At 40.5% G+C, this 23,930-nt stretch overlaps 1 protein-coding gene across 3 annotated transcripts in view; it reads left to right on the forward strand.

Moving 5' to 3' along the window:
* CEP89 (centrosomal protein 89) overlaps positions 1–23,930 on the forward strand; it is a 137,199-nt gene that overhangs the window by 29,115 nt on the left and 84,154 nt on the right. The window lies entirely within an intron of this gene.

The following is a 23,930-nucleotide window of genomic DNA, read 5'->3' on the forward strand; positions in this document are numbered from 1 at the left end:
TGATGACTGATTGGATCTCTTTGCTTGTGATTGGTTGGTTGAGGTCTTCTGTTTCTTCTCGGGTCAGTCTGGGTTATTCATATGTTTCCAGGAAATTGTCCATTTCCTCTACATTATCCAGTTTGTTGGCATACAGTTGTTCATGGTATCCTCTTATAATTTTTTAAATTTCTTCGGGATCCGCAATAATGTCACCTTTCTCATTCATTATTTTGTTTATATGGGTCTTCTCTCTTTTTGATTTTGTCATTCTAGCTAGGGGCTTGTCAATCTTGTTGATCTCAAAGAACCAACTTTTGGTGTTATTTATTCTCTCGGTTTTTTGTTCTCTATGTCATTTATTTCTGCTTTAATCCTTGTTATTTCTTTTCTTCTACTTGGTTTAGGATTGGTTTGCTGTTCATTTTTTAGCTTCTTCTGCTGCTCCATTAGTTCTTTGATTTTAGCTCTTTCTTCCTTTTTGATGTATGTGTTTAGTGCTATAAATTTCTGCCTCAGTACCACTTTTGCTGCATCCCATTGGTTTTGATATGTTGTGTTCTCATTTTCATTCATCTCTATGTATTTAGCAATTTCTCTTGGTTGTTGACTTCTAATTGTATACCGTTGTGGTCAGAGAATGTGCTTTGAATGATTTCAGTTTTCTTAAATCTATTAAGGCTTGTTTTATATCCTAGCATGTGATATATTCTGGAGAAAGTTCCGTGAGCACTAGAAAAGAATGTGTATCCTGGTGATTTGGGATGTAATGTTCTATATATGTTTGTTAAATCAAATTCATTCATCAGATTGTTTAGGTTTTCGGTTTCCTTATTGGTCTTCTGTCTGGTTGATCTATTTATAGGAAAGAGTGATGTGTTGAAATCTCCCACAATTATTGTGGAAACATCAACTGCTTCCTTTAGTTTTGCCAGTGCTCATCCCATGTGTTTTGTGGCACCTTGATTGGGTGCATAAACATTTATGATTGTTATTTCTTCTTGTTGAATTGCCGCTTTTATTAATATGTAGTGGCCTTCTTTGTTTCTCATAACATCCTTACATTTAAAGTCTATTTTATCTGAGATTAATATTGCTACTCCTGCTTTCTTTTGGCTGTAGCTTGCATGAAATATTTTTTCCATCCTTTCACTTTCAATTTCTTTGTGTCCCTGTGTCTGAGTTTCTTGTATACAATACATTGATGGTTCATATTTTTTGATCCATTCTGCCAATCTATATCATGTAATTGTGGCGTTTAATCCATTTACATTCAACATTACTACTGTGAAGGCATTTCTTGTATCAGCCATCCTCTCCTTTGGTTTATGTTGTCAGATATATATTTTCCCTGTCTTTCTTAATGTCCTTTAACGTACCCATACTGAATCTCTTTAGTACTGAACCTTTCTCCATATCTCTGTCTCCTTTCTTTGTTTCTCTGTCAGTAGGGCTCCCTTCAGTATCTCAAGTAGGGAGGTCTCTTGTTAGCAAATTCTCTCAGCATTTGTTTGTGAAAAATTTAAGCTCTCCCTCAAATTTGAAGGAGAACTTTGCTGGATAAAGAATTCTTGGTTTGCAGTTTTTCTTTCTCAGAATTTTAAATATGTCATGTCACTGCCTTCTTGACTCCATGGTGGCTGCTGAGTAGTCAGTCACTACTTAGTCTTATGTTGTTTCCTCTGTAAGTGGTGAATTGCTTTTCTCTTGCTGCTTTCAGAATTTGCTCCTTCTCTTCAGTATTTGGTAACCTGATCAGAATGTGTCTCAGAGTGGGTTTATTTGGATTTATTCTATTTGGAGTTTCCTGGGCATTTATGATTTGTGTATAGAAGGTTTGGGAAGTTTTCCCCAACAATTTCTTTGAATATGCTTCCTAGACCTTTACCCTTCTCTTCCCCTTCTGGAACACCAATGGGTCTTATATATGGATGTTTTATATTATCTATCATATTGCTGAGGTCCACTTCGAATTTTTCCATTTTTTCTCCATTCTTTCTTTTGTTCTTTCATTTTCCATTCTGTCGTCCTCGAGGTCACTGATTCGCTCTTCAGCTTCCTCTAGTCTTGTATTATGAGTATCCAGAATCTTTTTAATTTGGTCGACAGTTCCTTTTATTTCCAAAAGATTGTTTTTTTTTTTTTATTTACTCTTGCAGTTTCTTCTTTATGCTCTTTTAAGGCCTTCTTCATGTCCTTTATTTCCTGTGCTCTCAGTGTTCATCTTTAGTTCTTTGATTAATTGCTCCAAATACTGTGTCGCCTCTGATCTTTTGAGTCGGGTGTTTGGTTTTGGGTCATCCATATCGTCTGGTTTTTTTCATATGCTTTAAAATTTTCTGTTGTTTTTGGCCTCTTGGCATTTGCTTAACTTGATAGGCTTTTTTTAAGGATATGTAGGCTGATTAAAACCCTTATCTCTAATTTGTCAGGTGTACAGCTTGGTGGTGTACACTTTCTCTAACTAACCAGCAGGTGGCATCTGTGAGCCACCTATTCCCCTCAAGCCATTTCTCCCCAACTTTCGCTTTTTGTTGAGTGAGGGTCTGAGTCTTGCGGGGGTCCAATTGGTACACCAAGTTTGTGTGTGTAGTTGGTGCTGCCCGCCCTGAGTGTGGGGCGTGTGTATGAGCAGTTAGGGAGGGAGAGCGTCTTTAATAATCAAATCTCCCAGATGTTCCTGGATATTTAAAGCTGTTGCAATAGTCTAATCCTTCAGTTCAGTCTCCTACAGTTTGACTCTGCCGCTGACCCACAAGTCCTTGGTATTGGCGTATGGTCCCTGGGACTTGCAAGTGCGTCCCTCTTCCAAACTGTGCCCTCCTAGGGCCTCTGCTGAGGGAAGGTTGTGCTCTGTCACATGTGAGCGCCATCCCCCAAGGGAAGTTCTGGGCCTCAGGGCCATGTAGGGGCGTTCCTAGCCTGCTGAAAGGATGGCTGAATGGGGCATGTTAATTTCCTCCTTTTCGCAGAGCTCTGCCTTCCCAGCTCTGGGACAGTTAGCTGCGGGTGTGTGAAACCCTATTGTCTACACCATATATTGTGGTATATGCACGTGCTGCTTGAAACACTTCCTGTTACACTGGGTTGTTTGGGCAGCTCTGGGCTGTGGCGCTGGCACCAGGCAGAGGTGTTCCCAGCCCACTGGGAAGATGGCTATACGGGGACTCCCCCCTTTTCTTGGGGAATTATGGTGTTTAGCGAATTTTCTCAGTGACAGTAGACTTATTGCTTCGTCCCTCAGAGCTATCTTAGCTCTGCTCTTGTCTGGGCCCAAATTGCAAGTCTTTGTGGCTTTCTGTAATGTGCTTCTTAGAGTAGTTGTCTTAGAAAAAGAGAAAAAGGTTAAAAAAAAAAAAAAAGAAAGAAAAAGAAGGGCCCTCCTTGCAGATCTAATGAGCTATTGAAATGCTAAGAGGCAAGGAGTTTACGGCCATTAAGGAATAATCAAGAAAACAGAGAAACAGTCTCTTCAAACAAGGGTCCTCACCCTCTGGATTTGCATATATGCCTGATTCTGTTTGAGCCCTGCCCTTCTTCATTTTATGTTCACCATACTCCAAAAAGTCTCTGTTTTTATTTTTGGGTTTTGTTTTGTTTTGTTTTGTTTTTTTTGTTGTTGTTTTTGCTAGCCCTGTCTCCTCTCGGCTGGGCTGACTGCTCCCAGATTCTCTGGTGTCTGGTCTCAGTCTATCTGTGTGTGTGTTTTTGATCAGCAGTCTGAGTTTTCAATCAGAGCCGCAACTGCAGTTCTCCCTCCTGGTTCCCAGCACCGACGGCCCCTCCTCCCACGGAACTGAGTGTAGCAGGGAGGGGCGTGGATCCTTTGGCCGCAAGAACTTAAAGATTTCGCTGATCTCAGCTGTTCCACATGTTCATGAGTGTTGTATGAAGTATGCCCAAAGTCAAATTGCTCTCCGGTGTCCGGTCCACGCAGTTCCTGGCTTTCTACCTACTGCCCTGGAGGAGTAACTAAAACATACACCTCACCACTCCATCATCTTGCCTCGCCCTTGAGGTTAATTTTTTTTTTTTATGTGTCCAGCCTCATTTTTAATCTGGCTAGTCTTTAAATCTCTCTCCTATCTCTTCAAAAGACCAGTCCTTCCAAGTCAGAGATAAATGTCGTCATGTTCTTAATGTAGATTTTTTTATCCAGTGCTAGTAATCTTGCTGTTCTCTTTCCTATCAATTTTCCAGAATCAGTCTGCATGTCACAACCTTTCCTTAAATTTAAACCTGATGAGGAATATCATAATTTGCCTCTTAATAACAGCTAACAGTCTTTGAGTGCTTACCACGTGTTGGACTCTTTCAAGCTTTTACATGCATTTATCTTTTCTCATCCTCCCAAGAACTCTGTGAAGTATGTTCCATTCATTCCCTTATCACAAAGGCTGGGGGGGCAGGGCAAGGTTGAAGGAGCCGCACATCTCCCCCACTGCCCAGCTGCTCTGCTAATCCTAATGTAAACTGTGTGTTCCCAGGGTTTTGGAAACTGGATAGAACCATTCTTTCCTGGCAAAAGATAGCGCTGAAATTTCTCTTTCCTTTCTCTTTTTCTCATCATCTCCATGACAGCTGTTATTCATTGTGACTTTATTGACTTGTACAGCGTTGCGGCCTCAGGCTGTATTTATCTGTGTTTAGTCTGATTATCCTCCACTCTGCTATACTGATTCACATTTTAAATGGACTCTGGGGGTGTATTTTCAGGAATCCTGTAAGTGTTTCACGAACTGTCACTTCTAACATTGACAGATTTGAACATGCAGAATTAGGTTTCTGTATGGAAGGAATGCTGGAACAGGCAGGCTTCAGCAAGACCCTGAAGGAGATGCTGGTAGCCGGTGTCTGAGAGGCCTAGAGGAAGTCCCAGCACATCAGTCGGCACTTTCTGCTTGGTTATTTTAGACTGGTGTTGCCAATAGAGTCGTATCACTTAAATGTTTTGAATTGAAGCTTGCTCCCGTGTTTCCCTTAGAAGAAAGAGACAACAGCGACCTATAAGCCTCCTTTGCTATTAGATGGCAGATTTGTCATGGTGGCTCTAGGACCCATATGCAGCAGGGGAAATTTTTTATTTTAAAATTTGCAAAGTAGAAAATACTACATGGTATTCCTAGGCTCCAGTATGAATAGACGTTGATGTTTTCTTTCTTTGCCTCCATTTTTTTTAAGCCCACTATACTGAATCAGTCATTCTGCCTCTTTGCTTTTTCACTTGCCATTGTAGCTTTTTTAAATAAGTGTTTTCTTCTGTTTTGCCATCAGACACGTACAGAAAAATCATGCAGAGAATATGGAGTTCCCATAGCGCTCCCACCTCCACAATAGGGAAAATAATTTTCCCTATTATTAATACTTTACATTAGATTGGTACTTATACAATTGATGAAACAATATTATTATAATTGAACTATTAATTTTAGTCCATAATTTACATTAAAGTTCACGGTTTGTGTTATACAGTCCTATGGATTTTTTTAATTTTTGTTCTAGTCATATATATAAAACCTAAAATTTCTCATTTTAACCACTTCCAAATATACAATTCAGTAGTGTTAATTACCCACTGTGTTGTACCACCATCACCACCATTTATTATCAAAACTTTTTTATCACCCCAAGCAGTAGCTGTGTACCCATTAAACATTATCTCCCCATTGCCTCCATCCATTCTGGCCCCTGGTAACCTATATTCTAGTTTCTGAAATCTGTGAAGTTGCATATTCCTAATTATTTCCTATCAGTGAGATCATAGAATATCTATCCTTTTGTGTCTGGTTTATTTTACTCAGGGTTCATCCATGTTGTCACATGCGTCAGAACTTCATTCCTTTTTACAGCTCAGTAGTATCCTGTTGTATGTCTATGCCACATTCATCTGTTGATGGACACTTGAGTTGCTTCCATTTTTCGGCAGTTGTGAATAATGCCTCTATTACCATTGGTGTGAAAATATCTGTTCGAGTCCCTGCTTTCAATTCCTTTGGGTGTATATCTAGCAGTGGGTCACATGGTAATTCTGTTTAACTTTCTGAAGAGCAACCACATGTTTTCTACAGTGGCTGCACCATTTTACATTCCCACCAACAGTGAACTAGAGTCCCTATTTCTCTACATCATCTCCAACACTTGTTATTTTCTGTTTTGTTTTGTTTTTTTAAAATAGCCATTCTAGTGGATGTGAAATGGCGTCTCATTGTGGTTTTGATTTGCATTCCCCTGATGGTTAATGATGGTTATTCTAGTTTGCTAATGCTGCCAGAATGCAAAACACCAGAAATGGATTGGCTTTTATAAAAGGGGGCTTATTTGGTTACACAGTTAAAGTCTTAAGGCCATAAAGTGTCCAAGGTAATGCATCAACAATCGGGTGCCTTCACTGGAGGATGGCCAATGGTGTCCAGAAACCTCTGTTATCTGGGAAGGCATGTGACTAGTGTCTGCTCCAAGTTCTGGTTTCAAAATGGCTATTAATGCTCAAAGTTTGCTCATTAATGTTAGTTCGTATTAGTGAGACCATATAGTATTTGTCCTTTTTTTTCTGGCTAACTTCACTCAACATAATGTCCTCAAGGTTCATCCGTGTTAATATATGTTCCGTGTCTTTGTTCTGTCTTATAGCTGCTGCCATTTTGTCTTTTGGATTTTATATGTCATATCTTATATTTTACTCTCTCTCCTTTTACCCTTCCTGGTAATCTTCATTTCTACAATCTTCTCCAAACCTCTCTCTCCTGTCTTTTCCTATCAGCCTGTAGCACTCCCTTTAGTATTTCCTGTAGCACTGGTCTCTTATTCACAAACTCTCTGTTTCTGTCTGAAAATGTTTTAATCTCTCCCTCATTTTTGAAGGACAGTTTTGCCAGATATAGAATTCTTGGTTGGGAGTTTTTCTCTTTCAGCATCTTAAATATATTATACCACTGTCTTTTTGCCTCCATGGTTTCTGCAGAGTAATCTGTACATAGTCTTATCAAGCTTCCCTTGTATGTGATGGATTGGTTTTTCTCTTGCTGCTGTTAGAATTCTCTCTTTGACACTGGACAATCTGATCAGTAAGTGTCTTGAAGTAGGTCTGTTGGGATCTGTTTGGGGTATGCTGTACTTCTTGAATCTGTAATTTTCTGTCTTTCATAAGAGTTGGGAAATGTTCAGTGAATATTTCTTCTATTATTCTTTCTGCCCCTTTTCCCCTCTCTTCTCCCTCTGGGACACCCATAACACATGTATTTGTATGCTTCATGTTGTCTCTCAACTCCCTAAGACGCTGCTCTTATTTTTCCATTCTTTTCACCATCTTTTCTTTTGTGTGTATGAATTCACACACAAAATTTTGAGTGTCCCTTTATTCCTATAAGTTGCCATTTGTTTTTTCAAGTTTATGAATTCTTTTTTTTATGGCCATCCAGTGTCTTCTTCATGTCCTTCATCTCTTTTGCCATATCTTCCCTCAGCTCCTTGAATTGATTCAGGAGATTTGTTTGAACATCTTTAATTAGTTCTTCCCTTAGTTCATTGAACTGATTTAGCATTAGGTGCCTCAACTCCTGTATCTCAGTTGAACTGTTAGTTTGTTCCTTTGGCTGGTCCATGTTTTGTGTTTCCTAGTATGACTCATCTTAAGTTGTCTAGGCATCTGACTTTCTTGATTAGTTTATTCTGGAGCTTGTTTTCACTCTTTTACCTAGGGTTTTCTTGTTGGTTGACTTTGTTCTCTAACCTTTGGTGTTCAGCTCAACTTACTTTAGACCTCTAACTTAGGTTCTATTTAGTTGATCAGAGTTTTTCACCTCTTGTTTTTCTGTTTCTTGTCCTGCCTCTAGTCTTTTTTTTTTTTTTTTTTTTTTTTTACTTTTTCAGTGAGGTTTTATTAGGTTACAAATTTACAGTTCTAAGACCATGAAAATGTCCAAATTAAGGCATCAGAGGTAGATCCCTTCTCAGAGGAAAGGCTGCTGGCATCCGGGGTTCCTGTCACATGGAAGGCACATGGGGACGTCTGCTGTCCCTTCTCTCCTGGTGCTGGTTTCATGGCTGTCTCCAAATGTCTCTGTGCGTTTGTCTCTCAGCTCTCTGGGCTCTTTCTGCCTTTTATCCCCTCATAGAGGACTCCAGCTAAGGATTAAGACCCACCTTGGATGAGCCGGGCCACCTCTTCATGGAAACAACCTAACCGAAAGGTCCCACCCACAATAGGTCTACACCCATGGGGCTGGATGAAAAGAACATGGCCTTTTGGGGTATATGACAGCTTCAGACCAGCACACAGCCTTATGAAAATTTCCCCACCAATATTTACTTAGTACTTGAGCCATGTTGTTGGCACTGTGGTGAGAGAAGGGGCGTAAAGCTTTTTTATTTATTTATTTATTTATTTATTTATTTATTTATTTATTTATATTTTGAAATAAATTCAAGGTTATAGGAACAGTTGCAAAAACAATACTAACCCCATACACAGAATTCCATCGTACCCTGACCCCCCTCCCCCGATAGCCCAATTCACCAACTTTAACATGCTGTCACATCGCTATTTCTTTCCCTCCCTCCCTATCATCCATCATCTATTGCTCTGTCTTCTGAACATATGAGAGCTAGCTGCACACATCCTTGAACATACACTATAATTCACATATACAATTCCCATGAATAAGAACATTGTTTTATGCAATACCATTAAGCGCAGCTAAGAAGTACAAGAGATTCAACAATGATACAAAGCTTACATTCTGTATTTCCTTTTCCTTATGTCTCAACTGTGACCCTTTGAGCCTCCTGTACTCCATCCTCCAATCCCATCCAGGTTCATCCTTGGCATTCAATTGTCATCTATTTAGACTTTTTTTTTCAATTGTGGAAACATATATACAGCGTAAATCTTCCCATTCCACCCCCTCCCTAGCCTTCCATTAGTGGGATTAATCACATTTAGAATGTTGTAATGCTCTTTCCCACCATCCATTACTAGAAATTTCCCTTCACCTCAAACAGCAACCCTACACTCATTTCTTAACTCCCCATTGCCCCTTCCCCCATTTCTCTTTACCCATACTCTACTTTTCGTCTTTATGGTTATATTCTCTGGTACTTTCTTTGTGTTTACTATGGGGCTTAAAATTAACCTCTTAAGTCCATCTCAGTCTTGTTTTTCTTTGATACCACCTTCACTTCAATAGGACACATAAACTATGTTCCTATACTCCTCCATTCCCCCACCTTTATATAGTTGTCTAAAATTACATATTTTACGTTGAGTTCAAAACTACTGATTTGTCTTTAGAGTTTGTGTATTTTATATCATGTAGGAAGTAAATAGTGGAATTAAAGTTCAAAAATTATTGACTTCTATTTGTATTCCATTGTGGTTGGAGAATGTGCTTTGAGTACGTTCAATTTTTTTTTTTTTTTTTTTTTTTAATTTCTTGAAGCTTGTTTTATGTCCCAGCTTATGGTCCCTTCTGGGGAAAGATCCGTGATCACCTGAGAAAAATGAGTGTCCTGGTGATTTGGGATGTAATGTACAATATATGTCTGTTAAAATTCTCTATATCTCTTTCTCCTTTCTTTGTTTCTCTGTTGGTAGGGCTCGCTTTAGAATCTGAAGTAGGGCAGGTCTTTTATTGGCAAAGTCTCTCAGCATTTGTTTGTGAAAAATTTAAGCTCTCCCTCAAATTTGAAGGAGAGTTTTGCTGGATAAAGTATTCTTGGTTGGAAATTTTTCTCTCTCAGAATTTTAAATATGTCATGCCACTGCCTTCTCACCTCCATGGTGGCCGCTGAGTAGTCACAACTTTGTCTTATGTTGTTTTCTTTGTATGTGGTGAATTGCTTTTCTCTTGCTGCTTTCAAAACTTGCTCCTTCTCTTCAGTATTTGAGAGTCTGATCAGAATATGTCTCGGAGTGGGTTTATTTGGATTTATTCTATTTGGAGTTCGCTGGGCATTTATTCTTTGTGTATTTATATTGTGTAGAAGGTTTGGGAAGTTTTACCCAACAATTTCTTTGACTACTCTTTCTAGACCTTTACCCTTCTCTTCCCCTTCTGGGACACCAATGAGTCTGGACATTTTATTTTATCAATCTTATCCCTGAGATCCATTTTGATTTTTTTGATTTTTTTCTCCATTCTTTCTTTTGTTCTTTCATTTTCTGTTCTGTGGACTTCTAGGACACTGAGACATTGTTCAGCTTCCTCTAATCTTGTATAGTGACTATCCAGAGTCTTTTTAATTTGGCCAACAGTTTCTTTTATTTCCATAAGATCTTCTATTTTTTTATTTACTCTTGCAATGTCTTCTTTATGCTCTTCTAGGGTCTTCTTTATGTCACTTATATCCTGGGCCATGGTCTTCTTGATGTCCTTTAAATCCTTTGCCATATTTTCATTCCTCGATTGTAGTTCTTTGATTAACTGTGCCAAGTACTGTGTCTCTTCTGATATCTTGATTTGTGTGTTTGGAGTTGGATTCTCCATATTGTCTGGTTTTATCATATGCATTAAGATTTTCTGTTGTTTTTGGCCTCTTGGCATTTGCTTTGCTTGATAGGGCTCTTTCAAGTTGTAAAAAAGAAGATACCAATCTAATTTTTCAGAAACACAGTTTGGTGATGTACACTTTCTCTAACTAACCAGCAGATGGCATCTGTGAGTCACCTATACCCCTCAAGTCAGTTCTCAACCTTGTTCCCACAGTGTGTGGGGAAATGATTCTTGTGGGGTTCAGTTGGAGAACTCAGATTGGGTGTGTTGCTGCAGCCGTCCGCCCTTAATGTGGGGCATGTGTACGGGTGGCCAGGGAGGAAGGGCAGTTTTAGTATTCAAATCCCCCAGGTTCCCGGAGATTCAAGGCTGCCGCAAGAGTCTAAGCCTTCATTTCATTTCAGCCTCAGACCCTCTCTCTCGCTGTCCCACAAACCACCGGAGTTGGCGTAGTGTCCCTGGGTTCTCCGAGTGGATCCCCCCTCCCAGCCGCGATCCTCCAGGAGCCCTGCTGAGGGAATGCCATGTTACATCACCAGTGTGCGCCATCCCTCAAGGGAAGGCCCGGGCCGCTGGGCCGTGCAGCGGCACTCTCCGCCTGATGCAAAGATGGCCGAACGGGGCATCTCCAAACACCAAGCCCTGGCTTCTCCTCACCGCCGCACAGCTGCGGGTCTTCCAGCCAGCTTACTCACTGGTCTCAGAATGCAGACTCCCGGTTTCACCAAGTATACGGCCCCTGTGTTGCTAGCAGACCTTGTCCAGCTGGCGCATCACTGTAACCGGTATTCTGGATCACTTTCTGGTTTTTATCTAGTGTTTTTCACGGAGGTGTTTTTTTGCCCTGTCTCACCTAGCCGCCATCTTAGTTTCTCAGCTCTATGTAGTCTTTTTGTGAAAGGGTCTCCTCAGATATGGTCAGCACCAGTCAGGTTTTCCCAGTCTAGAGAGGCCCAGGTCTCAGGAGGAGGCTATGGAGTTTCTCTGAGAATGAGACCCTCCTGTGAGGCCTCGAGGGGAGGGGAGGGGAGGGGACAGGATGCGTACATTGGGATGTTTGATGGTGTCTCTTAGGTTCTTCAGGCTGTGTTTGCTTTTCTTCATTCTTTCCTCTTTCTGCTCCTCAGACTGATTGATTTCAGTTGCCTTATCTTCAAGTATGTTGATTCTTTCTTCTCACAGCTCCAGTTTGCTGTTGAACCCCTCTAGGGAGTTTAAAATTTTTGTTAATGTGGTCTTCACCTCTGTTTGGTTCCTGTCCATAATTTTCTTCTCATTGATATTCTCTTTGTGTTCATCAGTGGCTTTCCTGATTTCCTTTAATTCCTTGTTCGGGTTTTCCTTTAGCTCTTTGGACATATTTAGGACCATTTTTTAAAAGTATTTGTCTGGTGTGTTCCAGGTCTGATCCTTTCATTGATGGTTTCTGATACTTTAACCTTTTGCTTTGCCTGAACCATCACTTCCTCTTTCTTTGTATGTTTTGTAATCTTTTGTGAAACCTGGGCATTTTGGTATTTTAACATGTTATCACTGGAATTTAGACTCTAAGGCATCTCTTCCTTAAGCCTGTATCCAGCTTGTCTTATGACAGAGCTTTCCTTGAATGCCAGCAGCCGAGATTTTCTCCATCTCCTCTAACAGCTTTTCCAAGTCCTTTTATTCAGGTCTGACAGCATTTTCAACATGTTGTCATACTTTCTTTCCCCCAGGTCAGAATCAAACATCTCATACTTCGCCCATGATTGAGGTCCAGTTCCACATCTCTCATGGATTCTTTTGAGATTTTCTGTATTATAGGATTGTTTCAGTTTGCTAAAGCTACTGTAATGCAATATCCAGAAATGTATTGGCTTTTACAAAGGGGATTTGTTAGTTTCCAGGCTTACAGTTCTGAGGGCATGAAAGTGTCTAAATCAGGGTGTCATGAAGATTATACCTTCTTCCTGAAGACAGGCTGCCAGTGATCATGGGCTCCTCTGTCACATGGTGAGGCACATGGCAGTGTCTGCTGGTCTGTCCATTCTCTGCTAAGTTTCATTGCTTCTGGCTTCAGTGGCTTCCTCTCTGTTTCTGTGTCTTTCTCTTGTCTGAGTTTCATTCTCCTATAAAGGACTCCAGTAAAAGGATTAAGACCCACCCTGCATGAGGTGGGTCACATCTTAAGATTCTACACACCAAAATATCCTACTTACAATGGGTCCATACCTACAGGAATAGATTAGCTTTAAGAATATGACCTTCTGGGGTCCATACAGCTCCAACCCATCACAAGGATTATGTCATCTGTGAATATGGATAATTTGGCTTCTTTCTTTCCGATTTGGAAATATTTTAGTTCTTTGTCTTGCCTAACTGCTCTGGCTAGAACTTCCAATACAGTACTGAATAACAGTGGTGATAGCAGGCATCCTTGTCTTGTTCCTGATCTTAGGGGGAAAGCTTCCAGTCTTTCACTATTGAGTATGATATTTGCTGTGGGTTTTTTATTAATGCCTTTTATCATGTTGAGAAAGTTCCCTTCTATTCTTAATTTTCTGTGTGTTCTTATCATGAAAGGATGTTGGATTTTGTCAAATGCCCTTTTCTGCATCAATTGATAAGATCATGGTTTTCTTTTTTTCCCCTTCATTCTATTAATGTAGTGTATTACATTGATTGTTGAACTATCTCTGCATTCCTGGAATAAATACCACTTGATCATGGTGTATAACCTTTTTAATATACTGTTGGGTCTGGTTTGTCAGTATTTTGTTGATGATTGCTGCATCTATATTCATAAGGGATTTTGGTTTGAAATTTGGGGCATGCTTTTCTGGTTTTTTTTTTTTGTTTTTTTTTTTTTTTTTTGTATGTTTTGTAATTTTTTGTTGAGAACTGGACATTCTGAGTATTATGTTGTCGTAACTCTTGAAATCTAGTTCCTCCATTCCTCTGTGATTGCAGGGGTTTTTTGTTGTTGTTGTTGAAGGTTAGAGCTGTCAATTTGTGACTTTTCCAAACTATTTTTGCTCCGAAATAGGGAATGAAATGTACCAAGGGAAGAAGGAAAGAAGGTCTTGTGTTTTAAGAACCTCTGCCGTTTTTCCCTGAGAGAAGCTGGAACAACAGCCTCTCTCAGAGGTGGCCCCTCAGCACTTTGAAGTAGCTGATCCAAAGCACTGATCAGCGGTCAGACCACACTACCCCAGATTTTGAAGGAGTAGGTCCTTATAGCCCACCCTGGCACCACTGAGCTGCACCAGGAGCCTGGGCTGCAGTCCCCACTGCGGCCTGTTGCATGGTTGGGGACGGGAGGCTGTAGCCACTGTAGGGAGGATGGAATTCACTGGTATTTACCAGCCTCTTCCTCCTGCTCTTCCCTGTATGCTGCACAGTGTTCCTCTAGACTCCAGAGTTCCAAAGTAGTTGACTCAGACAGTTCCTGCCAATTCAGTGGCTGTTTTGGTGGAGGGACTGGTTCCTGGAGCTTCCCCCTACTCAGCCATCTTTCCCTCTCCAGCCTTCGTTTGCTTGGTTTTTTTTTTTTTTTTTTTTTTTTAATCATCATTTTATTGAGATATATTCACATACCACGCAGTCATACAAAACAAATTGTACTTTGGATTGTTTACAGTACCATTACATAGTTGTACATTCATCACCTAAATCAATCCCTGACACCTTCATTAGCACACACACAAAAATAACAAGAATAATAATTAGAGTGAAAAAGAGCAATTGAAGTAAAAAAGAACACTAGGTACCTTTGTCTGTTTGTTTGCTTCCCCTACTTTTCTACACATCCATCCATAAACTAGACAAAGTGGAGTTTGGTCCCTATGGCATTCCCAATCCCACTGTCACCCCTCATAAGCTACATTTTTATACAACTGTCTTCGAGATTCATGGGTTCTGGGTTGTGGTTTAATAGTTTCAGGTATCCACCACCAGCTACCCCAATTCTTTAGAACCTAAAAAAGGTTGTCTAAAGTGTGCGTAAGAGTGCCCACCAGAGTGATCTCTCGGCTCGTTTTGGAATCTCTCTGCCACTGAAGCTTATTTCATTTCCTTTCACATCCCCCTTTTGGTCAAGAAGATGTTCTCCATCCCACGATGCCGGGTCTACATTCCTCCCCGGGAGTCATATTCCACGTTGCCAGGGAGATTCACTTCCCTGGGTGTCTGATCCCACGTAGGGGGGAGGGCAGTGATTTCACCTTTCAAGTTGGCTTAGCCAGAGAGAGAGGGCCACATCTGAGCAACAAAGAGGCATTCAGGAGGAGACTCTTAGGCACAAATACAGGGAGGCCTAGCCTCTCCTTTGCAGCAACCGTCTTCCCAAGGGTAAAACTTATGGTAGAGGGCTCAACCCATCAAACCACCAGTCCCCTATGTCTGTGGTCATGTTAGCAACCATGGAGGTGGGGTAGGCGAATACCCCTGCATTCTCCACAGGCTCCTCAAGGGGGCACTACATCTTTTTTTTTTTTTTTTTTCCTTGTTTGTCTTTTTTTCTTTTTTTTTTTTTTTTAACTTTCCCTTCTTTTTTCAAATCAACTGTATGAAAAAAAAAGTTAAAAAGAAAACAAACATACAATAAAAGAACATTTCAAAGAGACCATAGCAAGGGAGTAAGAAAAAGACAACTAACCTAAGATAACTGCTTAACTTCCAACATGTTCCTACTTTACCCCAAGAAAGTTCCATAATATAGCAACATTTCAGTGAACTTGTTCCTACTACATCCATCAGAAATTAACAGACCATAGTCATTTCTGGGCATCCCCAGAACGTTAAATAGCTTATCTTTTCTTCTTGGATTATTGTTCCCCCTTCCTTAATTGCTCTCTACTGCTAGTTCCCCTACGTTCTACATTATACACCATTTGTTTTACATTTTTCAAAGTTCACATTAGTGGTAGCATAAAATATTTCTCTTTTTGTGCCTGGCTTATTTCGCTCAGCATTATGTCTTCAAGGTTCATCCATGTTGTCGTATGTTTCACCAGATCGTTCCTTCTTACTGCCGCGTAGTATTCCATCGTGTGTATATACCACATTTTATTTATCCACTCATCTGTTGAAGGACATTTGGGTTGTTTCCATCTCTTGGCAATTGTGAATAATGCTGCTATGAACATTGGCGTGCAGATATCTGTTCGTGTCACTGCTTTCCGATCTTCCGGGTATATACCGAGAAGGGCAATCGCTGGATCGAATGGTACCTCTATATCTAGTTTTCTAAGGAACTGCCAGACTGACTTCCAGAGTGGCTGAACCATTATACAGTCCCACCAACAATGAATAAGAGTTCCAATTTCTCCACATCCCCTCCAGCATTTGTAGTTTCCTGTTTGTTTAATGGCAGCCATTCTAACCGGTGTTAGATGGTATCTCATTGTGGTCTTAATTTGCATCTCTCTAATAGCTAGTGAAGCTGAACATTTTTTCATGTGTTTCTTGGCCATTTGTATTTCCTCTTCAGAGAACTGTCTTTTCATATCTTTTGCCCATTTTATAATTGGGCTGTCTGTACTATTGTCATTGAGTTGTAGGATTTCTTTGTATATGCAAGATATCAGTCTTTTGTCAGATACATGGTTTCCAAAAATTTTTTCCCATTGAGTTGGCTGCCTCTTTACCTTTTTGAGAAATTCCTTTGAGGTGCAGAAACTTCTAAGCTTGAGGAGTTCCCATTTATCTATTTTCTCTTTTGTTGCTTGTGCTTTGGGTGTAAAGTCTAGGAAGTGGCCTCCTAATACAAGGTCTTGAAGATGTTTTCCTACATTATCTTCTAGGAGTTTTATGGTACATTCTTTTATGTTGAGATCTTTGGTCCATTTTGAGTTAATTTTTGTGTAGGGGGTGAGGTAGGGGTCCTCTTTCATTCTTTTGGATATGGATATCCAACTCTCCCAGCCCCATTTGTTGAAAAGACCATTATGGCTCAGTTCGGTGACTTTGGGGGCCTTATCAAAGATCAGACGGCCATAGATCTGAGGGTCTATCTCTGAATTCTCAATTCGATTCCATTGATCTATATGTCTATCTTTGTGCCAGTACCATGCTGTTTTGGCAACTGTGGCTTTATAATAAGCTTCAAAGTCAGGGAGTGTAAGTCCTCCCACTTCGTTTTTCTTTTTTAGAGTGTCTTTAGCAATTCGAGGCATCTTCCCTTTCCAAATAAATTTGATAACTAGCTTTTCCAAGTCTGCAAAGTAGGTTGTTGGAATTTTGATTGGGATTGCATTGAATCTATAGATGAGTTTGGGTAGAATTGACATCTTAATGACATTTAGCCTTCCTATCCATGAACATGGAATATTTTTCCATCTTTTAAGGTCCCCTTCTATTTCTTTTAGTAGAGTTATGTAGTTTTCTTTGTATAGGTCTTTTACATCTTTGGTTAAGTTTATTCCTAGGTACTTGATTTTTTTAGTTGCTATTGAAAATGGTATCTTTTTCTTGAGTGTCTCTTCAGTTTGTTCATTTCTAGCATATAGAAACATTACTGACTTATGTGCATTAATCTTGTATCCCGCTACTTTGCTAAATTTGTTTATTAGCTCTAGTAGGTGTATCGTTGATTTCTCAGGGTTTTCTAGATATAAGATCATATCATCTGCAAACAATGACAGTTTCACTTCTTCTTTTCCAATTTGGATGCCTTTTATTTCTTTGTCTTGCCGGATTGCCCTGGCTAGCACTTCCAGCACAATGTTGAATAACAGTGGTGACAGCGGGCATCCTTGTCTTGTTCCTGATCTTAGAGGGAAGGCTTTCAGTCTCTCACCATTGAGTACTATGCTGGCTGTGGGTTTTTCATATATGCTCTTTATCATGTTGAGGAAGTTTCCTTCAATTCCTACCTTTTGAAGTGTTTTTATCAAAAAGGGATGTTGGATTTTGTCAAATGCTTTTTCAGCATCTATTGAGATGATCAATTGATTTTTCCCTTTCGAGTTTTTAATGTGTTGTAATACATTGATTGTTTTTCTTATGTTGAACCATCCTTGCATGCCTGGAATGAACCCCACTTGGTCATGGTGTATGATTTTTTTAATGTGTCTTTGGATTCGATTTGCAAGTATTTTGTTGAGGATTTTTGCATCTATATTCATTAGGGAGATTGGCCGGTAGTTTTCCTTTTTTGTAGCATCTTTGCCTGGTTTTGGTATTAGATTGATGTTAGCTTCATAAAATGAGTTATGTAGTGTTCCATTTTTTTCAATGTTTTGAAAGAGTTTGAGTAAGATTGGTGTCAGTTCTTTCTGGAAAGTTTGGTAGAATTCCCCTGTGAAGCCATCTGGCCCTGGGCATTTATTTGTGGGAAGATTTTTGATGACTGATTGGATCTCTTTGCTTGTGATGGGTTGGTTGAGGTCTTCTATTTCTTCTCTGGTCAGTCTAGGTTGTTCATATGTTTCCAGGAAATTGTCCATTTCTTCTACATTATCCAGTTTGTTGCCATACAGTTGTTCATAATATCCTCTTATAATTTTTTTAATTTCTTCAGGATCTGCAGTTATGTCACCTTTTTCATTCATTATTTTGTTTATATGGGTCTTCTCTCTTTTTGATTTTGTCAGTCTAGCTAGGGGCTTGTCAATCTTGTTGATCTTCTCAAAGAACCAACTTTTGGTGATATTTATCCTTTCTATTGTTTTTTTGTTCTCTATGTCATTTATTTCTGCTTTAATCCTTGTTATTTCTTTTCTTGTACTTGGTTTAGGATTGGTTTGCTGTTCATTTTCTAGCTTCTTCAGTTGATCCATTAGTTCTTTGATTTTTGCTCTTTCTTCCTTTTTAATATATGCGTTTAGTGCTATAAATTTCCGCCTTAGCACTGCTTTTGCTGCATCCCATAGGTTTTGGTATGTTGTGTTCTCATTTTCATTCGTCTCTATATATTTAGCAATTTCTCTTGCTATTTCTTCTTTAACCCACTGATTGTTTAGGAGTGCGTTGTTTAACCTCCAGGTATTTGTGAATTTTCTAAGTCTCTGATGGTTATTGACTTCTAATTGTATTCCATTGTGGTCAGAGAATGTGCTTTGAATAATTTCAATCTTTTTAAATTTATTGAGGCTTGTTTTATGTCCCAGCATATGATCTATTCTGGAGAAAGTTCCGTGAGCACTAGAAAAGTATGTGTATCCTGGTGATTTGGGATGTAATGTCCTGTAGATGTCTGTTAAATCTAATTCATTTATCAGACTGTTTAGGTTTTCAATTTCCTTATTGGTCTTCTGTCTGGTTGATCTATCTATAGGAGAGAGTGATGTGTTGAAGTCTCCCACAATTATTGTGGAAACATCAATTGCTTCCTTTAGTTTTGCCAATGTTTCTCTCATGTATTTTGTGGCACCTTGATTGGGTGCATAGACATTTACGATTGTTATTTCTTCTTGCTGAATTGCCCCTTTTATTAGTATGTAGTGGCCTTCTTTGTCTCTCAAAACATCCCGGCATTTAAAGTCTATTTTATCTGAGATTAATATTGCTACACCTGCTTTCTTTTGGCTGTAGCTTGCATGAAATATTTTTTTCCATCCTTTCACTTTCAGTTTCTTTGTGTCCCTGTGTCTAAGATGAGTCTCTTGTATGCAACATATTGATGGTTCATTTTTTTTGATCCATTCTGCGTATCTATATCTTTTAATTGGGGAGTTTAATCCATTTACATTCAACGTTAAAACCGTGAAGGCATTTCTTGAATCGGCCATCTTATCCTTTGGATTATGTTTGCCATATTTTTCCCTCTCTCTATTAATATCCTTTATTGTACCCATACCGAATCTCTTTAGTACTGAACCTTTCTCCAAGTCTCTCTGTCCTGTCTTTGTTTCTCTGTCTGTAGGGCTCCCTTTAGTATCTCCAGTAGGGCAGGTCTCTTGTTAGCAAATTCTCTCAGCATTTGTTTGTCTGTGAAAAATTTAAGCTCTCCCTCAAATTTGAAGGAGAGCTTTGCTGGATAAAGTATTCTTGGCTGGAAATTCCTCTCACTCAGAATTTTAAATATATCGTGCCACTGCCTTCTCGCCTCCATGGTGGCTGCTGAGTAGTCACTACTTAGTCTTATGCTGTTTCCTTTGTATGTGGTGAATTGCTTTTCTCTTGCTGCTTTCAGAACTTGCTCCTTCTCTTCTATGTTTGACAGCGTGATCAGTATATGTCTCGGAGTGGGTTTTTTTGGATTTATTCTATTTGGAGTTCGCTGAGCATTTATGATTTGTGTATTTATGTTGTTTAGAAGATTTGGGAAGTTTTCCCCAACAATTTCTTTGAATACTCTTCCTAGACCTTTACCCTTTTCTTCCCCTTCTGGGACACCAATGAGTCTTATATTCGGACGTTTCATATTATCTATCATATCCCTGAGGTCCATTTCGAGTTTTTCAATTTTTTTCCCCATTCTTTCTTTTATGCTTTCATTTTCCATTCTGTCATCTTCCAGGTCACTGATTCGTTGTTCAGCTTCCTCTAGTCTTGTACTATGAGTGTCCAGAATCTTTTTAATTTGGTCAACAGTTTCTTTAATTTCCATAAGATCATCCATTTTTTTATTTAGTCTTGCAATGTCTTCTTTATGCTCTTCTAGGGTCTTCTTGATTTCCTTCATATCCCGTACTATGGTCTCATTGTTCATCTTTAGTTCTTTGAGTAGCTGCTCTAGGTGTGTCTCTTCTGGTCTTTTGATTTGGGTGCTTGGGCTTGGGTTATCCATATCGTCTGGTTTTTTCATATGCTTTATAATTTTCTGTTGTTTTTGGCCTCGTGGCATTTGCTGAACTTGATAGGGTTCTTTTAGGGTTTGTAGACCAGTTGAAGTCCTTATCTCTAATTTATCAGATCTACAGCTTCGTGGAGTACACTTTCTCTAACTAACCAGCAGGTGGCGTCCACGAGCCACCTGTTCTCCACAAGCCAGATCTCCCCTGCTTAGCCTTTTTGGTGAGTGGGGGAGTGAGTCTTGTGGGGCCCAATTGGTGTACCAAGCTTGCGTGTGTAGTTGGTGTTGCCTGCCCTGTATGTGGGGCGTGTTTCTGGGCAGTCGGGGAGGGGGGGTGGCCCTAACAATCAAATCTCCCTGATGATCCTAGAGTTTTAAAGCTACTGCAATAGTCTAATCCTTCAGTTCAGTCCTGCCACAGTTTGTCTCTGCCACTGACCCACAAGTCTTTGGTATTGGCGTATGGCTCCTGAGACTTACAAGTGGGCCCCTCTTCCAGGCTGTGCACCCCGGGTCCTCTGTTGAGGGATGACTGTGCTATGTCACAGGTGAGTGCCGTCCCCCCAGGGCAGTTCTGGGCTGCTGGGCTGTGTTGGGAGGCTCCCAGTCTGCTCAAATGATGGCTGAATGGGGCTCTGTTAATTCACACTGCTCCCCCCTTCCCAGCTCTGGGACATTCAGCTGAGGTTGCAGGGAAGGCTAATGTCCACGCCCAGTTTTGTGGTGTGTGCCTGTTATTTGAAGCACTTCCGTCACACTGGGTTGTCTGGGGCAGCTCTGGGCTATGGGGCTGGCGATGGGCAGGAGTGTTTCCTGTCCACCAGGATGGTGGCTGTGAGCGGACACCCCCCTTTTCTTGGGAAGTTGTGTTGTTTAGTGAATTTTCTCAGCCACTGGATTATTGCCTTTTGTCTCAGAGCTCTCTTAGTTCTGCTCTTGACTTGAGGTGCCCAAATTTCAATTCTTTGAAGCTTTCTGTATTGAGCTTCTTAGAGTAATTGTTTTAGAAAAAGCAAAAAGGATTTAAAAAAAAAAAAAAAAAAAAAAAAAAAACGGCCCTCCTCAGAGATCTAATGGGTTATTGAAATGCTAATAGACAAAGCAACCAGGGCCATTAAGGAAAGGTCCACAGGGCAGAGAGATCAGCCTTGCTTCGGGATTTGCATATGCGCCTCAAGGCCTGATCTCCGCCCTTCCCCTTTCTGTGTTCACCAGAACTCCAAAAATCCTCTGCTTTTATTTTGGAGTTTTTCGTGTTGTTTTTTTTCTATGCCTGTCTCCTCTCTGCTGGGCTGGCTGCTCTCAGAGTCTCTGTTGTCTGGTCTCAGTCTATCTATGGTTGGAGTTTGAATCAGTAGAATGAGTTTCCGATAAGAGCAGCCACTGCAATTCTCCCTTCTCCTTCTTGGAGCTGACAGCCCCTCCTCCCCCGGGACTGAGCCTGGCAGCGAGGGGCGCGGGTCCCCTGGCCGCAAAAACTTACAGATTTCGCTGATCTCAGCAGTTCCACGTTTTCATGAGTGTTGTATGAAGTATGCCCAAAGACAGATTGCTCTGTGGTGTCCAGTCCACACAGTTCCTGGCTTTTTACCTACTTTCCTGGAGGAGTAACTAAAACATACAGCTCACCAGTCTGCCATCTTGCCCCGCCTCCTTGCTTGGTTTTTGCAGTCTTTTCCCCTACTTTCATTTCAACCATTCTATGTCCTTGTTTTTATATGTGTCTTGTAAACAGCAAATAGGTTATTTTTTTTTAAAAAAAGGCTTTATTATGGTATAATTCACATACCATAAAATTCATCTTTTTACAGTGTATAATTCAGTGCAGCATATAATGTTTGTTAATCCACTTTGATTATCTTTGTTCACTGGAATATTTAGTCCCTTTTATTTAATGTACGTATGGGATTTATTAGAGTTTAAATTTGCCATCTTGTTTTATGCTTTCTGTTTGTCCTGTTTTTCTGTATTTCTTTTTCTCTTCTTCTGGTTTTATTATTTTTTCAATTTTTTTTTCTTTCTCAACTAACTTGGAAATTATATTCTGTTTTTATTCCAGGAGCTACCCTAGAAATTAACATGTACATTTTGCTCTTTAAAGCCTAAGTCACTGTGCTCCCCAGGAAGAGGGTAAAGGGGCGGGAGGGCAGGTGCTGCGACAGGTGAGGGAAAGGCCTTTCCTGGTGCCGCTGATGGCAGCGTTGAGGCTGGACCTGCTGCTCCCTCCCCTTCATCCAGTACCTTTGCAAGATTTGTGTTAGTTACAAAGGTCATTCTCACAGTCAGAAGTATTTGCGAGTTTAAAAAAAAGGTTTTAAATTAAGCCTTTTAAGTTAGCATGTGTTTGTGGAATAGAGTCACAAAATCTTTTTGAAAATATGTTTTTAGTAGATTATTGATATATTAAATATACACAAAAGTGCAGAAGTCGTAACTGTACAGCTTGATAATTTTGCATAAACAGATAAAAAGTAGCACATCTAGCACTCCAGAAGGCCCGCTGGGTTCCCCTTCTTGGTCACTGTCACCCCCAGAGTTAACCACCGTCCTGACTCCAAGCACCTTAGGTTAGTTTTGCTTACTTTGAAAATCAAAGAATTTAATCCTATAGTAGATATTCATTGGAGTTCTTGAGAGCCTTATTGCTGTATACAATTCCATTGTACAACAGTATTCTTCAACTATTTATTCATTTTACTGGTGATGGATCTTTGGTTGTTTCCAGTTTGGTGCTCTTGGAATAGTGCTGTCATGAGCATTGGTGGGTGTGTGTTTAGTACGTATGTGTGTGTCCCTGGTGGGCATGTCCCAAGGAGCGGAGGTACATACGTGGTCAGCTTTAGTGGTAGTGGGTGCTGCCAAATCATTTTCTGAAGTTGGGTATCTTTATGAATACCCTTATTAATTTCATATTTTCCTGATAATAGCAAGTTCAATATCTTTTTGATAGAGTAAAAAAAAGGCAGGTAAAAAGAGATAAAAAGTAAGAGTTTGTTTCTCTTTTCTTCCCTCAAATGATGAGTAGAGTGGGAGTCCTGTCCCTGCAGTTCGTGACCTGGGACCCCTAGGAACCATTACACAGAGGCTGGTGGTCCTCATGGTTTTTCCTCTTGGCTCTCAAGTGTCCCTTCCCACATATGTCTTGTGGTCACTGCCGCCACCTCCTGCCAACCTGAGGACAGCCCTTCTGCTACTGCCTTCAGCACAGCACAGCTAAGCCAAGCTGATCACATGAGCAAGATTTTACTCAAGAATCAGGATAGCAGATGGGAAGCCAACCCCAGAGTGGCAGTCAAAGCTTACCCTACAAGACAGGGTTCACTGCTCTTCCCCTTGGACAACCACTGTTCCTGATCCCCAGAGCCCTGCCGGTGGGAGTGTCTCCTCATCAGGGGTGGTCCCACTCAGGGTCCAGAGATCTCTCAGGCACAGCTCCGTTTGCCGTTATCCACATAGGAGATGCTCACAGACAGTACAGAAGGCGGCTCAGAAATGCTGTTTATGGTGAGCTCCCGTGGTCAGTGACTGTATCGGGCTTGCATCCCATCCCAAACAGTTGTGTGGATGAGGGTTCTCACAGGGCTCTTGTCCCACTCACAGATTAACAACATGATCTCTGCTGTGATCTCCTTTACTCCAGCAAAGCACAACCGTGGTAGGGTGGGGTGGGGGCTGGGCAGAGCAGGCCGGATGCAGCCCCTTTGCCTGGGGTGGTCCCTGATAGGAACGAGGAAGGGAACTGCTAG

This window comes from Choloepus didactylus, chromosome 27 (genome assembly GCF_015220235.1).
Source record: "Choloepus didactylus isolate mChoDid1 chromosome 27, mChoDid1.pri, whole genome shotgun sequence".
Taxonomy (NCBI): Eukaryota; Metazoa; Chordata; class Mammalia; order Pilosa; family Megalonychidae; genus Choloepus; species Choloepus didactylus.